The 19,098-nt window shown below is 41.9% G+C and overlaps 1 pseudogene; it reads left to right on the plus strand.

Moving 5' to 3' along the window:
• The window catches only part of LOC117493388, a 42,361-nt pseudogene that overhangs the window by 6,323 nt on the left and 16,940 nt on the right, over positions 1-19,098 (plus strand).

The raw sequence follows: 19,098 nt of genomic DNA on the forward strand, positions 1-19,098 counted from the left end.
AAGGAGGAGGAGAGTGAGCAGGAGGCTGAGATGTCAAACCGAGTACCCGCCTTCCCCTCGGTGTCAATCGAGGAAGCTTTCTAGTCCTCTGTGTTTTAGGAGCAGGTGCGGTAAGTACAATGCTGGGGGGAATGAGGTACTTTGTTACAACCTCCACTAAAGGTGCTTTTCTTTTTTTAGGGTTCACAGTATGTGTGGGTGATGTGTGGGGTGCCGGGGTCTGTGAGGGGGACCCAATGTGTGCAGGTGGAGCATGTATTTGTGCCACACTTGTGTTTGCAGAAGGACCCACAGCCGTGGGCCTTACCCTCTGTTTGGGCTGTGCAGGTGCAGTTACTGTTCGGTCAACAATCTGAGCCGTCAACAGAGCCGCAGTCTGTACCAGTGTTTCATCCTGTAAGCGGCGTCCCAGGTTTCTCTTGGCCCAGGATGAAGCCACATCCAGTGGATTCTGCCAGTGGTAAGTAGACAATGTATTTCATTTGATTATCTGAGTTTCCATCTCATCTGTGTAGTGATCCCGTAGGATCATCATGGTTGTAAAACACCAATTTTTTGCATTGCCTTCAATCAGGGCCTGTGTGTCGGGGTGAGGAGAAGCCGGCTTGATCACCGTGGCCAGGTGTTCAGTCATTTTGGCTATGTTTGGTGGAGGATCTTCCGCCGACACGTTTTTCAGATGATGGATAGTTTTAATGATGGTGTGCAGGGTTCCCGCGGGGTCTTAAAAAGTCTTAAAAAGTCTTAAATTTGATAATCTGAATTTAAGGCCTTAAAAAGGTCTTAAATATGACCAAAAAAATAAGAAAGGTCTTAAATATGATTTAGAAGGTCTTAAAAATGATCGGATTTGAAAGGTACTTCTGTGTTGAGATCGCGTCTAAATGTGTTTTGGGGGAAATGTCCGGGCTGCAAAGTAACCAGTACGGTAAGAGCCTTTCAGTTCCCCCCAACAATTTGTATTGAAATAAATCAACATGGAACCAGTAATCACTAACTTTGTTTCCCCCGGCCCCTTATTGGAGAACACCCAGCTAGTAACCTAGCAAGCTTCAGCTAGCAGCAGTCAGAAACTCATGTATCTTAGAATCTACTTAAAAATAAATATGGGGAAGTGTAAGTTCAACCGTATTTGGTTGGAAAACATCGAATTTAGTGCTTGGTTGAAACCAGTGGAGGGGAACGTGTTTGAAGCCCGCTGCACCTTTTGCAAAAGAAAGTAGCGTATGCTAATGTAGCGTTAGCTAGTGCAGCAGCTCCTGCAACAACACCGGCGGACCTCTGGGCGACGTTTGGGTGTATGTCAACCCTAAAAGCGGAGGTGCCGTAGACGCTAAATACCGTAGCTAAACACCAATCATACAACAGCAACGATGAAAGATTGTAGCCAAGGCAGCAGAGCTCTGAATATAGCTCTTGTCACTCTCTCTCTCTCTCTCTCTCTCTCTCTCTCTCTCTCTCTCTCTCTCTCTCTCTCTCTCTCTCTCTCTCTCTCTCTCTCTCTCTCTCTCTCTCTCTCTCTCTCACACACACACACACACACACACACACACACACACACACACACACACACACACTAGGGCTGCTCGATTATGGCAAAAATCATAATCACGATTATTTTGGTCAATAATTGATATCAAGATTATTAAATACGATTATTCATTGACTTTGAAAACATCCATTTATTGAACTTTAAAACAAATAATAATTTGAACAGTATCTTTTTAACTGTTGATTACCCTGAACGTATAATTCAACTGCAAAACCAATACAAAAATAAATTAAATAAATTATACATTTAAATAAATAATATCAAAATAATAAATACCAATAAACAAGATCAACAAATATTTTGGAGCGCACTTCCACAAGCTACTAAACATATATAAATATGATAAATACAAATAAATTAGACTAAAATTAATTAGATCAAATATGTTGTAGTGCACTGTCACAACCGAGCAAAGCTAAATAATTTCGTAATTGTGGCAGGCCAAAATCGTAATTGCGATTTAAAATACGATTAATTGCACACCCCTAACACACACACACAAGCACACACAGACACATACACTTTTTGTCTAACACGCTAACACAGTTCTGTTATGCCTTTACATTTACTTTGTAAGTAATTATGGGACGTATTTCTTCTTTCATAGCAATTTTCCTTCATACTTTCTTGCCGTGAAATAGGTCTTAAATTCTATTCAAAGTGGTCTTAAAAAGGTCTTAAAAAGTCTTAAATTTGAGTAGGCGAAACCTGCAGGAACCCTGGGTGTGGATACAGTGTGCTTTCAATAGAAAATCTGGATCCTCTGACTGTTGTTTTTTCTCCTGATGACTGTTTCTGTATGTGTGGTACGTATTGTTTTTGTACTGTGTGTTGTACCGTTTTTTCTCCTGATGACTGTTGAGGTACGTATTGTTTTTGTACTGTGTGTTGTACTGTTTTTTCTCCTGATGACTGTGGAGGTAAGTATTGTTTTTGTACTGTGTGTTGTTGTGCTGTTTTTTCTCCTGATGACTGTTTCTGTTTGTGGGGTAAGTATTGCTTTTGTACTGTGTGTTGTACTTTTTGTTGTTATGGTTCTGTTTGGTAGCCCTCACATTGTTGTAAGTGGAGTTCTGATTTTGGTATTCTGTAGGATACCGGGTTTCAAAAAATTGTGGCTTATAGCCTGGCTCTTTGTAGCGTTGTCGGGAACTGTTGTCCCCGTATGTTCGTGGTCCGGCCCGTGTGACCGATATTTTTAAGTTAAGTGAAATCCATCTCACTTAAATCCATCACCAGCTACACCTCAGTGGACTTTCTGGACACCACCACATTCAAAGGAATTAACTTCCATAATACACACAAATTGGATGCGAAAGTATTTTTTAAAGAGACAAGACACCCACGCCCTGCTCCACAAAACAAGCCACCATCCGAATCACACTCACGCGGGATTGGTTAAATCACAGCTTTTGAGGTTCCATAGAATATGCAGTAACAGAGAGGATTTCATAATGGCCACCAAAACGCTCTTTGGAGCATTGTTCTCTAGAGCAGGGGTCTCCAACCTTTCTTCATCTGAGAGCTACTTTCAAAAAATGAAAGTGGCCAAGAGCTACTTGCATCACATCGCTTACATTTATTCACATAGCCCTCATCAGTTGAATTAAGCTATACTTTTGTACACGTGTGAAATTGCAATACCTAAAGCTTATCAAAAATAAGGTCCAAGAAAACGAAGATTTCTCACATATTATTATGGCCCACATAATAAGTACATCACTGAACATTCACATAAGTGTCCTTAATCACCACCTTACAAGCATTTCACTCTTTTGTTAGTGAGATGAATGGCACTGGATGCAGTCCACCATAGAGGTGTATGCTGGACCCACTTAGGTTCACTTAATAGAGTCATTTAAATGTTCATCAGTCGGTCTTGTTCTGTATTTAGATTTCATTCATGTCAGAAAAAGCTGCTTCACAAAGGTATGTAGAACAGAACCAAATAAAGCAGACATTTTCAGTGCTGCTTGGTGAATGTTCTTATAGTTTTCTGGGTCTACAAGGCTCCAGAAATGTTGTGAGTTTTGCTGAGACTTAAGCTGAACATTATTTTGGAGATATCCACACGATTGACACTGAACAGTTGTTCAGCCATCTTTTTCTTCTTCTTCTTCGTCTTGACATTAAATTATAAACCATAATAAATCAATTGTATAGGTCTAGCCTCCCTATATCTGTGTGTGAAAATGGTTCCATCCTCAAAAACAAAAAAAACTAATACTTCTGCAGTCTAGCTGCAGCTTCTAGCTACGGTCTTCTGTTAAAAAAAAGACACTGAATGTCTTGAATGTGGCATCACACACATAACTTGAGTCTGAAAACAGCAGGAGGGAGTAGGCTATTTACAATAGCATTATAAAAACAAAAATAGTGCATGTGGGTGCACACTTACATTCTCTGTTTTACTGTTACATAAATCCCATGAATGTATGAGATTATTAATCTCATACATTAACTTAATCTCAGTTAAGTTAGCTTCATCATATCTCAATCAGTGATTAAGTGAATAATAAAGTTTCTATCGGGTCACTATCAGCCTGTCACTCATTATTTTCAGGGAGGGAGCGGGGTTTGGAGGAACGGAGAGGAGACGGTGATCGCGGAAGCTTTCCTCCTGGCTTCACAAACTTTACACAAGTATTTATCAACTGAAAATAGCAAGAGGACATTCATACTCTGCAATCCAAGACTTGATTAAATCCACCAAAAACCTGACATGACGATAACGAGTGTTTTAAAAAAAAACACAAATCCCTCCCTGTGTGTCTCTGAAGCGCAGCGACAGGGCCTGATTCAGAGCGGGTCATTCTGCTGTTAGTTCTGGACTGGTGTTGGTGGAGAAAGCAGACTGCTCCGTGTGTGTTGTCGCTGTGCTGCTGTCACGTCTGTTCCTTGATCTCTGCGTCACCGACCATTTGATATTCGTGTGACAGAAAAAATTCTAAAATAAAAAAACGTTATTGTCCAGCCGTGGCCGAAAAATCAATAAGCAACCTTACTACGCTATAATCGATAATCGAGCGGCGAGCTACTGAAAAGCTGCCCGCGAGCTACCGGTAGCTCGCGATCGACGTGTTGGAGAGCCCTGCTCTAGAGGGTATACTCGTTCTTTTCTAAAAACTTGCTTTCGAACGTTTCAACAGACGAAACCCATTTTGGTCTCCTCCAAATTGCCTTTTATCACTACATATTCCCAGTCAGCTGTTAAATTAGTAAGAGTCATCAAATCCAACTTTCAAAACATTATAGGAAAAACGGACATTTTACAAGACCACACGATAATTGCGCGTTTAGGAAAAACAGAAACCTGCAGTCGTACTTGGTCAAAGCAAAGATACAACCCATATTGACCCCAAATTCCAGGGGTCACGGGGATTTTTTTCAGCAACAAATCTGGTTGCGCAGCAAATCCAACAACAATGTTTATAAAACACAGGATCTGGGCAGCCTACAATCTAAAAACTGTGTATACCTTATTACATGTAAACTTTGTGGACTACAGTATGTGGGTGAAACTGGTAACACAATTTCGATACGATTCACTCAACATAGATATAATATTTTGAAAAGAAAAAACACATTTACTCCATTGGTTACTCACTTCCTGCTCCACGGATGGCAATCCGTTCAAGCAGCGGTCCTGGAGTCCAACTCCAGATGGCCTGTGGCCCAGAGACGTAGAGGTGAGAGGCTATGGATAGCCAGATTCGACACAGTGTATCCTAGGGGCCTGAATGAGAGATGAACATGCCTGGATGTGTGACAACGACGGAGAGTGCATTCGATCCTGCCGCCGCTTCACGGTGACAGGATTCAACATTTATAACGCCTAACACAGCCAGTTCCTCTTGTTACCATGTCTGGTGTGTTTATTCTCTCTGATGGTCCTGCATAGTCACTGTGGGGAGATTTGCATGTTTCGTGGTTTTTCGTGTCTGGAAGACAGTGAAGGGCTTGGATTAAATGCTTATATCAATAATAGCACCTAGCCCTCACAATAAAAACCTAAACACAACCAGTCCCTATTCACGCCTAAACCTAAGGATAGTGAGACTTAAAAATAATTCCTCTTCACGCCTAAACTTAAGGATAGTGAGGCTCAATAATTCCTCTTCACGCCTAAACTGTCTGTTTGTTTTGTACAATGCCATGTCTTTTTATGCTGCTGCAACACAAACATTTCCCAAATTGGGATCAATAAAGTACCATCATATCTTATCTTATCTTATCTTATTAGATTCCTTTATCGTCTCTACACAGAGTACAGCGAAATTCCAAGCATTCCCGATGGTGCAATCACCCATAACAGACAGTATAAGTATCATTTTGACAATACAAGCCAAACCTTTTAATATATAATATATAAAGTGACTAAATTGGACCTATGATACATTGAACAGTACGCTTCAAAACAACATTACCATACAAACATAAGAACAATACGGTCAAGGCAGTAAAACATGTAAACAAGTCAGTAAGTTATTGCACATGTATTTATCAGTGCAGTTGATAATTACAAAACTAGAAATTAATATGTGTTCTATAAAAACGGTATGAGGTAGAATATAAGGTGCAGTTGGATGTAAACTCGTCATCAATTAACTATTTTAATTAAATTGCCATTTGTAATACTTTTTGACTCTTTCTGCATGTTTTCTTTTACAATGTTATTCTTAACAGCAAATTTACCTAACACCTAGCGATTTCAGCATGAAACAGATTTAAAGTCTTTCTTACATCCCATCCATTGCTTCGTTGCCACATTCAGCCCATTGTCCTCCTTTACTGTCCTTCTTTCCATCATGTTCTCCTCATAAAAAACACTTCCCCTTGACTTGAAATCATGTTATAACCCTATCCATCAGGAGGAACCTCATTTTGAGTTCCTGTCGCAGTCCTTCCACTCAAAGTCCATCACTGGTTTATCCGTCTGCATCAGAAAGCTTCTGGCAGCCACGAGCTCTCTGGACCACTCTGTGCGCATCTGGAACTACGAAACAAAGTAAGAGACCCTCACAAACCAACCAAACCAAGTCTCTTTTATCCAGTCTTATGTTCACTAGCTTTTTGCTGTTTCATTAACACCCCAAAATGCAGCAAACATAGAGATAAGATACGATACGATAACACTTTAATGGTCAGATCAAGTCTGAAATGTGACTTGCATCACAGCAGCTCCATGTGTAACATCAACAGACAAATATCAAGACACAAACAACAAACATTTAACATAACAGCACAATCACTGAGAGAAAACCTGCTCAAAGAGCCTTCAGCGTGCATTTGATCTGGATTCAGCTCTGTGTTTACTGAGAGGATTGACTGGAGCACAAAGGATGCTTCAGTCTGACTTTATTGATCTCCATTAGATGGTAGCAGTTCCTATTCTCTGTTCAGAGCATGCTTTGGGTCCCAGATGATCTTGTTGGACAGCCTCACAGGTTATTATGGTCTGCTGAGTCATAAAGTCTTTGACAGGGTGGACCAACAATCTTTGAGCAGATTTTTAACAGGTGGAGCCGTTTTGATTTTAAAGCAGTTGACAAACTGGTATAATACTCTGCTGTGTCTCTCCTTGATTTGTCCCCAGAGTGCTGGAGCTCTACAAAGAGTTCCCAGAGGAGGCGCTCAGCGTGGCTCTGCATCCGACCGGCCTCTTCATCCTGGTGGGATTTTCAGACAAACTCCGGCTGATGAACCTGCTCATCGATGACACCCGAACCTTCAAAGAGTTCGCTGTGCACGGCTGCAGAGAGGTGGGTTACGTCGTGTGTTGGGGAAATATCTTCCTAAGCCTATAACTTTGACCCAGTTTATCAGTTTGCCCTCACTGACTGCAGGCCTGCAACCTTTCGCTGCTGTGCTCTCAGTCTCCCTAGATTCAAGTTTCAAGGCTTTTATTGTCATGTGTACGTAGCTACAGTGTAGATATATCAATAAAAATCTTAGGCTCCTCCAACAGTGCAACACAATAAAACAGATCAAATAGTAAATACAAATAAAATAGAATATAAATAGTGCAAGGAGAGTCTATATACAAGTAATTGGAATATGATATATTAGATAAATAATTTGTAAGTTGCAAACAGATTCCTGCCTGTTGGAGTCAGCTGATAGAGGTGTTATTATAGTGCTTTTTCTTGTTATGCACAGTGTTGATTATTCTCTCAGAACTTGCTAAATACATTTATCTGGGGTAGAGATCTTCAGAATTAGTTTGGCAGCCGCTGTGTCAACGCTGTGTTTTTGAGGCCAATCAGAGACGGTGCAATGTTATTGCTTGTGCTACACTACGGTGATGTTGTTTATATGAATGCATCTTCTAAATGACGAGGCTCTTTGGATAACTGACGATAAACCATCAGTGTTTTCCATCAAGGTTCCTGCTCTCCTCCAAGCCCCCAGGAAGTGCGCCGGACTCTGAGGAAAATATTTGTTGTGGCCAAACGGCGGTACTACACTTCCGTATCAGTCGCTGGGCCCGGAAACACTTTTTCCCATTGACTAATATTGGGAAAGAGACGTCTGTAAATCGTTGCATAATTTGTTTTAAACTAAATAAACTACCCAGTATGAACACTTGTATAGCCCTTATTAAAAACATTCGGTCCTCAAGTTGTAAAAATGTGCTAATAACGTTATTCTGAGAGTTATTTTCCTCTGCATTATGAACGCGGATCTAACCCACGGGACCGCACCGCCCGGCACGTTCATGTGACGTGTTCAGTACTACATGAGTTTTACCTTTACCCATGGATGCACAATAAGAACAGATTATATGATTATATGAATACTTTCGTGACGTTTTGCTCTCTCAAAAGTTGGGCCATTTTGTCTTCATGCGCTAATGAGCAACTCTCATAGGAATGAACGCGGCCCCGCCTCCCACGCTGTATCCAGTTCTTATTATACATCTATGCTCTCCTCGTGTCTCTCTGAGTCTCCATTGCTTCAGAAGTTTCCATCACAGTAACGTGTGATGACACTTTGCACACGTCTGCACAGCCCTCCACTTTAAAATATAATTCACAGTATTTAACCATATATAGTCATTGCCCTAAGTGGTTTTGTTTTTAAGCTTCCTAGGTTATTTGTAGTTACATTTACATTTGGTGTAAATACTTGTCTTGAGCATCCTTTTTTAAGGCTAAATTGTTTCTTAAAAATACTACCTTCCTACCTACTTTGCAACTTATTTTGTATTTTGATTGTTTATGTTCGCACCACCAGATACCAAAGCAAATTCCTTGTATGTGTAAACGTACCTGGCAAAAAACTTGATTCTGATTCTCACACAGTAAAACCATTTGATGCTCTTTTGGCCTCCTTGTTCACTTTCTCTCTCTCCACGTCTTAGTGTGCCTTCAGTCACGGTGGACACATGTTTGCAGCTGTCAATGGGAACGTCATCCACATCTACTCCGTCACCTCTTTCGAGAACATCCTCAATCTGAAGGGCCACAATGGGAGGGTGAGTCAGGCAGCATGTGGAATTACTTTCTTCAAGTAAGTGTCAACAAATTAAAGTTCTATGTCTTTTTCTTCATTCAACTCAGTGTAATGGCAATTTAGGTTTTCCAATGACCTTTATTATGGTTGCCATTATTTCACAGGTGAGGGTAGAGAGGGATCTTTACTCAGACAAAAAACTGCACATTTTCCGGTTGTTGGATGCAGTTTGGTTTGATATTTAATATAAGAGTTTGTACAATACCAAGGTTGAATCTGCCAGTGAGTTGATGAAGCTGTTAGCATCTGTAGAATCTGGTCAGAATGGTTTGCTCTCGCTCTTCCTGTGCCCTTTCCCATGACCAATGTCATGAAAAACAAAACCCTCTCTCTTTTCCTCCGAACCCACATCTTTAAAAACGGGGGAACAACGGAGCTGATTCAGATTTGCGTCCGATATGACGTAATATCGGAAATGTGGGCTGGCTTTACACCCACGAGCCTATCAGAAACAATGAGTGACGTGTTTTGGACGTAATATGGTCTTTGTTTACATTAGCAAGCATCGCTAACTCTCAGAGCTAACCTGTACTGGAGAGAGTATGTGTGAAGAAGCAGGAAATAAAGAAAATAACTCACCTTGTGGTAAACCTGAGAGAGTTTATCACAAGTTTGAGCTCCATACTGTTTCAGAAATAATCCTTGATGTGGTTTGGAACATGATGGCGTTTAATCACGGCAGCATTTAGCTGAGTATCTCGGTAGAATTCTCATACCCAGAATCAGCGTTTCTTTAACAGGGCTGAAACAGAGGGATATGAGGGATGTCTAGAATGCATGATCTGTTTGTATTTTGAGCAAAACATAGACATGTTTTTTATATTTTTTTTATATATCTGAGACCCATAATATATGCCTAAAAATAGCAGGATAGGAGACCTTTTAAGGAGATATGAGAAGGAGAATTCATCAGGGGCCTATACTACGAAGCCGGATTTTCGCTTAGCCGGCTGACTTCAGGGAAAACTCGGGCTTTCCGGTCCTACGACGCTGGTTCTCTTTTTAGCGGGCTAGATCTCCATGGTAACTTATGCTGAGCGGCTAACCTGCTCGGGAGGAGGTTAGGTTGCAGGCTAAGAGATCAACTCAGTGAAAGCACCGCCTGCTGACCAATTAGAGCTCAGTGTGCAGAGTTTAAAGCGATCAAGTCATATTACAGGATAGAGGAAATACAGAAAAACTGCCGTTGCAGGAAAGACGGCCGGCAAAAATCAACTGACTGTGTGAACGTGAACATTAATAGAATATCCCCTCCCATCTTCAGAGCAATCTGACTATTATAACATTAGCGTTAAGAAAGCTTACTTAAATATCTGCCACAACATAAGTAACCGGATCAGAGTAACATTAAGTACAGTCCGCGGCACTGTGAGTGCAGACGTCGATGTGTCCCATTATCATTCATATCATATCACATCATAATGTATCATATATTTCCTTATCTGAGTCAGCTTCTTGAGCCGTATCTGGCCGTGCAACACTCACAGTGTCACATACTGTATGCAGAAGTATTATTTTAAGCAACACATTAAGTTGACGAAACACTCGAGTCAAATGTAATTAAAGTCATATCCACTCGTGTCTTGGACGGGGCAGTGATTTCATAAACCTGTTAATGTACGCATTCAAACACTTTTTCTGTTACCAGCTGTATTCACCTTGCAGGTGCAGCTATGTGGCTTTGATCCTGGATAAAGTGTTTAAGTCATGGATGTTTAAAGTTTAACTTCTTCATATGTCTAATATTAAAGTTCACTTTTCATTCAGGAAGTATGACGCTGCGCTGTCAGTACGCTTGTCCATGTTTGTGATTGGTCGAATGCTCCAAATACCACCCCTTTCATGTGAACGCGCACCTAACTAGATAGGACACGGCTGGCTTGAGCGATCCACTTGATAACCAGCGTCGTAGTACAGCTTAGCCAGAGCGCGTATGTTTTGGATTGGGCCAACCGGCTAACTCAAACATATCCAGCTTAGGAAAATCCGGCTTCGTAGTACAGGCCTCTGGTCTTAGGAAAAGAGGCAGCGGTGCTTAGAGAATCAGATGTTATTATGATGTGTGTCTGCTGTGGGAAAACTACATTTATTTTCTCCAGGTGCAAGGCATCGAGTGGAGTCTGGACGACGGCCGGCTGGTTTCGTGCGGGATGGACGGAGCCGTGTACGAGTGGAACGCTCAGACGGGAAAACGAGAGTCAGAGAGCGTCCTGAAGTCCTGCAGCTACACTGATGTCTCCTTCTCTTCAGACGGAAAGACCATCCTGGCTGTGGGAACGGACCTCACACTGAAGGAAATCCAAGACTGTCAGGTCAGTAAGAACACTGCAAAGCCTCTGAGTTTCATCACTTAGAAGGACTGGAAGAGAAAAGAGCTCCCTTTCCTGTAGTGTGTTTATATAGGTTTCTGTGCATGTAAATGGTCTGCAAAGGCTAAAATCCCAAAGTTAGGCTAAGGGGCGGGACATCTCTAAGCGGTTGACCAATCACAACAGAGCCGGCCAGCTAACCAATCAGAGCAGACTGGGTTCTGGTTTCAGACAGAGGGTGAAAAGAGGTGCTGCAGCACAGGCAGTAAGAGAAAAATAAAGAGCTTTTTGAACATTAGAGCATGGAGACATGTCACAAAATTCTAATATGAACCTGGAAATGATCAGAATATGTCCTCCTTATTATAATGTTGTTGAGCAGGGAGGTTTTAAGAAGGATATGACAATTTTTTACCAGCATTTTCTTTTAAAAGTGGGCAGTTTTAAGAGTTTTTCCTACATGTGTCCACCTAAGCAAAATTGTCTCATCAGATGTAAATAATCAACAAAATGATCCAATAGCTAAAATGTATCCATTGCCTTTTAATGACTATTATAGGAAGTAATATAATATATAACTGTGACAGGGTTCTATTTGTCCGTTTGAAACATAGGCTTAGTCGGTTGATTTAAGCTCCAAAACTTTATTTATAACAGCAACAAACAAAATATATACTGTTTGATAAAAGTGAAACAGTATAACTTAAATAAACAAAATCAAAGTTACCAAATTAGGTTGTCTATCACTCATGGAGTAAACACATTCTAGCTGTTGCCTTCACTGCAACAATCTCCTGAATGAACTTCCAGGGCCAACACCGTCCCTTTTGAACCCATAGCCCCTCCCCACAGGCTTACCGTCAACAGGTTACACAATTAACTCAAAACCACATTGTCAACATAAATGTAACCCCTCAAAACTATCAGACCCAAACATAAACAGGTTAACTATCTCATAACACAATCATTCCCCATAATTAATAAACGCAAAATAAATAATAAATTGCATGGTTCATGACATCCTATTTAAATCACGGAAGTGATGCGCCTCTGTCTTTTCCACATTCCCTTTGCTGGGGAGACGGCGAAACTCCGTTTGCTGCTCGTCACGCAAGTATTGTGTAATATAGTTAAATGTATGTTTAAATAATTGTAGACTCACAAGCGTGCACTCATGGTCGCGCTACAGAAAGGGAGGGGGAAAAGGGACGTTTTAGTGATGATTTAACCTTATTTATTGACGAACGGAAGAGAGCAGGAAATGTTTGGTGTGTGTGATGTGTGTGTGGGTCGCCGCTGCGGCTGTCAGTGGCGGAGTCAGTCACTCTGTGATCCGCTCCGTCACAATAACTAACACAGTTAAAAGCAATTGCATTCTCCTTGCACATTTCTCATTGATAAATATCCTCTATTTGTCCCTCAAGAAAAGTGATATTGTTAGTATTTCAATCAGGAAAGACTTCATTTTTTGTTTAAAGAACATTTATTGACACATGCGTCATATGATAAATGTTAAAAGTCTTTGGCGATTAGACCCCGATCCTGAAATCATATATCGAGACGGGGAAATGCAGCCGTTAAAGAGTAGGCCAATGATGAGCTGATTATACGCAGCTGTAGAGTGAATGCATATATACCCAGTCTTCCTGAAAGAACTTGCGCTGAGCTTCATTGTGTGTCTGTGGTTGTTCAGGTGCTGAGGGAGATTCCTGCTGATGAGGTCGCTCACACGGCTGTTGCTGTGTCTCACTCCGGCAGAGTCGTGTTCACCGGGACGCCCAGAGGAACCATCAGAGCCGTGAAATACCCGCTTCCTCTGCAGAAAGACTGGATCACATACCAAGCTCACTGTGGCCCCATCACCAAGGTCAGACTGAGGCTAAATCCATCATCTTTGATTCAAGTTTCAAGGCTTTTATTGTCATGTGTGCATAGCTATAGTGTAGATATGTCAATTAAAATATTAGGTCACAGGCTCCTCCAACAGAGCAACACAATACAACAGATATAATAGTGCAAGTAAATAAAATAAAATAGAATATAACAGAAATAGTGCAGAATAGTCTATATACAAGTAAATGGAATATTAATATATATATAAGTTGCAGCCAGGTGAATGTTATAGATGTACTTTCAGAAGTTCAGGTGTTTAACAGTCTTATGGCCTGTGGGATGAAACTGTCCCTGAGTCTGGTGGACCTGAATTTGTTTTGATGCTTTTTTGGGAGTTAACCATATAAAGAAAAGTCTGATTTACTGACTCTGTGTGTGTTCAGATGGTTTTGACGTGGGACGATCAGTTCCTGCTGACAGCGGCTGAGGACGGATGTCTGCTGATGTGGAAGGTCGTGGACAAAGAGGGTCGAGGACTGAAGAGCAACCGACAGATCATCCAGACTGAAGAGATCCTCGTCACCAAGGCAGACCTGGAGGAGAGTGTGTGTGTGTGTGTGTGTGTGTGTGTGTGTGTGTGTGTGTGTGTGTGTGTGTGTGTGTGTGTGTGTGTGTGTGTGTGTGTGTGTGTGTGTGTGTGTGTGTGTGTGTGTGTGTGTGTGTGTGTGTGTGTGTGTGTGTGTGTGTGTGTGTGTGTGTGTGTGTGTGTGTGTGTGTGATTGCATTAGGTTTCAGTTATTGATAGCAGGATAAACGTACTGAGATGACAAGTGGACATCATAATTTATTTTAATGGTGGTTTATTTTGTAGCACATGCACCAGTCTTAACCATCCACTTCAATATGGACAGTCGCAGCATGCAGGGCTGACAATTATAATAAAGTTGAATCTAAACTAATCTAAGCTATCTAACAAGCTAGCTAGCAAACGTTAGCTATCTACTTAAGATGCTAGCTAAAGTTTGCTACCTTTCTAACTAGGAAGCTAGCTTAAGTTAGCTACCTATCTCACAAACTAACTAGCTAACATGAGATAAATAAGGTCTTTGTCAAGCGAGCGCCGGTGTGAACTAAAGGCAGATAGAAAATACACTTCAAGCTACAATTAGGAGATCACATTATACAAAATAGCACTCTGTCTACGTTCACACCTTTTTAAAGTCACAAATGGTATCTGTTGCAGACGCAGAACATGCTGGAGCTGAAGCTGCGTCTGGAGGAGCTGCAGATGGAGAACGAGAACCAGCTGCGTCTGAAGGACATGAACTACAGCGAAGATGAAGGAGATCTCTGACACTTTGAATACCGTGCAACAGGTTAGACTCTCTGAAGACCGTGCAACAGGTTAGACTCTCTGAAGACCGTGCGACAGGTTAGACTCTCTGAAGACCGTGCGACAGGTTAGACTCTCTGAAGACCGTGCGACAGGTTAGACTCTCTGAAGACCGTGCGACAGGTTAGACTCTCTGAAGACCGTGCGACAGGTTAGACTCTCTGAAGACCGTGCAACAGGTTAGACTCTCTGAAGACCGTGCGACAGGTTAGACTCTCTGAAGACCGTGCAACAGGTTAGACTCTCTGAAGACCGTGCGACAGGTTAGACTCTCTGAAGACCGTGCGACAGGTTAGACTCTCTGAAGACCGTGCGACAGGTTAGACTCTCTGAAGACCGTGCAACAGGTTAGACTCTCTGAAGACCGTGCGACAGGTTAGACTCTCTGAAGACCGTGCGACAGGTTAGACCTCTGAAGACCGTGCGACAGGTTAGACCTCTCTGAAGACCGTGCGACAGGTTAGACTCTCTGCAGACCGTGCTGCGACAGGTTTAGACTCTCTGAAGACCGTGCGACAGGTTAGACTCTCTGAAGACCGTGCGACAGGTTAGACTCTCTGAGAACCGTGCGACAGGTTAGACTCTCTGAAGACCGTGCGACAGGTTAGACTCTCTGAGACCGTGCAACAGGTTAGACTCTCTGAAGACAGTGCGACAGGTTAGACTCTCTGAAGACCGTGCGACAGGTTAGACTCTCTGAAGACCGTGCGACAGGTTAGACTCTCTGAAGACCAGGTTAGACTCTTGAAGACAGTGCACAGGTTAGACTCTCTGAAGACCGTGCAACAGGTTAGACTCTCTGAGACCGTGCACAGGTTAGACTCTCTGAAGACCGTGCGACAGGTTAGACTCTCTGAAGACCGTTGCGACAGGTTATGACTCTCTGAAGACCGTGCGACAGGTAGACTCTCTGAAGACCGTGCGACAGGTTGACTCTCTGAAGACGGTGCGACGGTTAGACTCTCTGAAGACCGTTGCGACAGTTAGACTCTCTGAAGACCGTGCGACAGGTTAGACTCTCTGAAGACCGTGCGACAGGTTAGACTCTCTTGAAGACCGTGCAACGAGGTTAGACTCTCTGAAGACCTTGCTGCAACAGGTTAGACTCTCTGAAGACCGTGCGACAGGTTAGACTCTCTGAAGACCGTGCAACAGGTTAGACTCTCTGAAGACCGTGCAACAGGTTAGACTCTCTGAAGACCGTGCGACAGGTTAGACTCTCTGAAGACCGTGCGACAGGTTAGACTCTCTGAAGACCGTGCGACAGGTTAGACTCTCTGAAGACCGTGCGACAGGTTAGACTCTCTGAACATTGCTTTTATCGTGATGGTCAACACGAATCAATAGATTACATTTATTTCGTGACTATTACACGAAATGCCGTGAGACTGGGTTGGCATAAACGTAATGTAGTTATCTTATTAACAGCTGCAGCTCTTAAAATGGACCAGTTCATAACATCATGTTTTCTATTTTTTTTATTATGTTTTTTTATTGAAGAACAGGCAGAATCACACAGGGGCACAATTGAGACACTGATCTTCATCCATTTTCAATTGTTTGAACAAACCATCACCACCCCCCACCCAGTTTAATACAAAATAAAACACATTGGTTCCACGTTCAGATATATAAAATAAAAACAGTGACAAAAAATAATATTAATAACAATAAGTAAATAAAAACAGATCAGTTAATATAAATAAGGAGATGAATAACATCATGTTTTCTGCCTATTGACCATGATTATCAACATTACATCATTGTCTAAACAATGTATTAATGAAAGGCTTTTATTGTTTCTGAATGACATGTTCTGTGCCTTCAGGCCATGAAAACAGAGATGGAGAAGCAGCAGCGTGAGAACCAGATGAGCACTGCAGAGATCTCTGAGAAGCACTCTGAAGAGCGGGAGGCTTTAGGTAAGACGAGGACAGCAACTTCCTTGAAATGTTTAAAAGTAAATTAAAAACATATCTTTGGGTTAACTTTCAATTCTCACTGGTATCACTGGTGCTATACCAAAAAGTGTATTATTATTATTATCACAAGAATCAATAAATATGTGTTTCTTCATCACACACACACAGCACACTGTGGAGGAGCTGAAGCAGAACCACGAGGCCAAGCTGGAGGAGAAGGATCTGATCCTGCTGCAGGTCAGTGAGATGACTTAAAGGTCCCCTATTATACTGTTTTTCATCAATATATCACAGGTCTCAGATATATACAGAGCCTGTCTCTGATTGGCTGAAACACCAAACAGATCATTGCAGCATCCCATAATCCCCTCTGATTCAGCCCTGTTTCAAAAGTGCTGATTCTCTGTCTGTTACTTTAGATGAAAATAAGGAGCCCCTCCCCACGCCCCTCTGAGAGAGATTTGGTTAAAAAGAACTCAATGGTGCTCTAGGAGGAGATTCAGGTGATAAGGGGGGGGGGGGGGGTTACCTTGGTTGCTGATTGGCTAATGGTTACACAAGACAAAACATCGTTATGACATCATAAAGTGTCCAAAATCGGATCAGCTCATTTTCAGACAGGTTTTTATAAAAATGGATCAGGACAAAAAGAGAGAGAATCTTTGTTCCTGAAACTTTCAGAGTCTCTTTACACAGAGGGGACACATGTTGATGTAGAAGAGACATGAAGAAGAGGGGACACATGTTGATGTAGAAGAGACATGAAGAAGAGGGGACACATGTTGATGTAGAAGAGAGATGAAGAAGAGGGGACACATGTTGATATAGAAGAGACATGAAGAAGAGGGGACACATGGTGATGTAGAAGAGACATGAAGAAGAGGGGACACATGTTGATGTAGAAGAGAGATGAAGAAGAGGGGACACATGTTGATATAGAAGAGACATGAAGAAGAGGGGACACATGTTGATGTAGAAGAGACATGAAGAAGAGGGGACACATGTTGATATAGAAGAGACATGAAGAAGAGGGGACACATGTTGATGTAGAAGAGAGATGAAGAAGAGGGGACACATGTTGATATAGAAGAGACATGAAGAAGAGGGGACACATGCTGATGTAGAAGAGACATGAAGAAGAGGGGACACATGTTGATGTAGAAGAGACATGAAGAAGAGGATTTTGCATAATAGGTGACCTTTAAAGGAAGTAGAAGGGACACCAAGATGTTGTTTTGTCCACTGTGTTTGTGTGAAGTGTCAGGAAGACGCACAGCAGCAGATCAGAGAGTTCAAAGAGATCGTGAGGAAGACGAGGAGAGGATGATCCATGACATCCAAATGAAGTATGAGAAGAAACTACACACGGAGGAAGACACCACCACGAGTCTGAAGGGAGAAACCAGTCTCATGACTCAGAAGGTGAACACAGATCCTTCTTCTTGTTGCATCTGCACAAAAACCTTTCCCTGTCATTCTCTCTCCGTCTCTAAAATATGCTGCGAGTGTTTCTACTTCCAGGCTGAAGACTTTTCTTTTTGCCGCTGCTTTTAATTGATATATTAATATCTCACACTGCACTGTAACTTTTATTCCTGTACCTTTGTTATTCATGTTTTATTATCTTTGCTTTTAAATTAGTGTTTTTAAATGCCATTTTATAATATGTTTCTTTATGCTCTTAATGTCTTTCATTGTCGTAAAGCACTTTGAACTGCCTTGTGTTGAAAGGTGCTATATAAATAAACTTTGCCTTACTTCTTGTGTGATTGTGTGACTGTGTGTGTGATTGTGTGACTGTGATTGTGTGACTGTGATTGTGTGACTGTGTGACTGTGTGACTGTGTGTGTGATTGTGTGATTGTGTGACTGTGACTGTGTGTGATTGTGTGTGATTGTGTGACTGTGTGATTGTGTGACTGTGTGTGTGATTGTGTGACTGTGTGTGTGATTGTGTGACTGTGACTGTGTGTGATTGTGTGTGATTGTGTGACTGTGTGTGTGACTGTGTGATTGTGTGACTGTGTGTGTGATTGTGTGACTGTGACTGTGTGACTGTGTGTGTGATTGTGTGACTGTGACTGTGTGTGATTGTGTGTGATTGTGTGACTGTGTGTGTGACTGTGTGTGTGATTGTGTGTGTGATTGTGTGACTCTGTGATTGTGTGACTGTGTGTGTGATTGTGTGACTGTGACTGTGACACTGTGTGACTGTGACTGTGACACTGTGTGACTGTGTGTGTGATTGTGTGACTGTGTGTGTGATTGTGTGACTGTGTGACTGTGACACTGTGTGACTGTGACTGTGTGTGTGATTGTGTGACTGTGTGTGTGATTGTGTGACTGTGTGACTGTGACACTGTGTGACTGTGTGATTGTGTGACTGTGATTGTGTGACTGTGTGTGTGATTGTGTGACTGTGTGTGATTGTGTGACTGTGTGTGTGATTGTGTGACTGTGTGTGATTGTGTGACTGTGTGTGTGATTGTGTGACTGTGTGTGTGATTGTGTGACTGTGTGTGTGATTGTGTGACTGTGTGTGTGATTGTGTGACTGTGTGTGTGACTGTGTGTG

This window comes from Trematomus bernacchii, unplaced genomic scaffold, assembly GCF_902827165.1.
Source record: "Trematomus bernacchii unplaced genomic scaffold, fTreBer1.1, whole genome shotgun sequence".
In the NCBI taxonomy this organism is placed as follows: Eukaryota; Metazoa; Chordata; class Actinopteri; order Perciformes; family Nototheniidae; genus Trematomus; species Trematomus bernacchii.